This window comes from Echinops telfairi, unplaced genomic scaffold (genome assembly GCF_000313985.2).
Source record: "Echinops telfairi isolate 266 unplaced genomic scaffold, ASM31398v2 ScPeMD7_4225;HRSCAF=4972, whole genome shotgun sequence".
In the NCBI taxonomy this organism is placed as follows: domain Eukaryota; kingdom Metazoa; phylum Chordata; class Mammalia; order Afrosoricida; family Tenrecidae; genus Echinops; species Echinops telfairi.
The window spans coordinates 18520453-18521883 of NW_022108124.1; positions in this window are offsets into that span (position 1 = coordinate 18520453).

Genomic DNA, 1431 nt, shown 5'->3' on the forward strand with positions numbered 1-1431 from the left:
CGCGTGGCGCCACTCGGCAGCATGGCGTCGGTGTCGCTGAGCGAGGCTGAGAAGGTGTACGTCGTGCACGGTGTCCAGGTAGCTGCCGTGGTCGGTCCGCCTCAGGGAGCTCCCGGCCCCGCGGGCTGCGGCCAGCCCCGGTTCGCCGGGCGGGAGGCAGCGGGCTGCCGGGAGCCTGGATTTCCTTGAGGCTCTGCGGTCAGTCTGCCGCGAACGGCCCCTCGCAACTGTTTCCATGCTTGCGGCTGGGTCCACGAGGTTTTGAACTTGGATAGGAAGCGGTGGGCGCGCCCAGAGGCCTTTCCTGAGTTCCTCCTCGGGGAGATGACCACCCAGTCGCGTCCTCTTTACCTGTCTCCAGAGTTCACTTGGCTGAGCCTCAATTTTTTTCTTCTGGGAGGAGTGTTTCGGGCTCACGTGGGGTGGGGTGGGGGTTTGGTTTGGAGGAGCAGAGAGAGAGCACACATCTGCTTCGAGGATACGCAAAGGGGAAAGATTTTGCGGTTTAAAAGGCTGCTCCGCACCAGGGAGCCAAAAGGTTTCCCATTTTACCGGTCGAGAGCTAAGACTTCTGGAAACCGCTAGAACGCAGTGGCGTCTGTGCGCAGACCTCAAGCCCCCCAGCTTTGACCGCTCCAGAACGAGACTTGTAGGCTGAGGGTCCTGCCCTGGAGCTACCCGGCGCCCTTCCGTGACTCTGACGGGACTTGTCCTCCCCCGTGCGGTCCTCGAAGCCGAGTTCTGCAGCTCGCTGACTGCAGGGTTCTGTTGGCATCCTCCTTCATAGCCTTTTCTCTGCACCTGTAGTCAGTGGTTTCATGGTGTAGTTATGAGATTAAGGTGGTCGGCCGTTGCTAAAATTCTCCAATTTCGAATTAAGGCCCTGTCCTTTTAACACGATGCTGTGTTGTTGTTGTTTTTTCTCTTTCTCCTATGCCTGTAGTAGAGGAAGTAAACATTCATTTTTATCTGACAAGTTGCATATGAAATCTGGGTAATAGAATCCAAACTTAAAGTTCATGAAATGTTACTTTAGACTTTAGGATCAGGAATAGAGGCACACGGAAGTGTGTGTGTGTGTTATTGGGTAGATATGTGTATCTTATTAGTGTTCAAGGAGGTATAAAAATGCTCACAATGCAATTAGGATGGCTTTTCCATGTCTTTGTGTCGCCGTGTGTGTGTGTGTGTGTGTGTGTGTGTGTGTGTGTGTGCGCGCGCGCGCGCCTATTTGGTGCAGGTGCTGTTTCTCCTGAAGAAAAGATGCTTGGGGGAAGCATTAAAGATGACATTTATAAATCTAAATGATGTCTTGGGTTCTTTGCCACCACAGCCATGAAATATTGATTACCTTTTGCTGCCAATTTTCTAGCATTCCCTCTCTGACAGTGCCACCAAGGGCCATATGAGAAGAAAGCAAGTGTGTCCTCC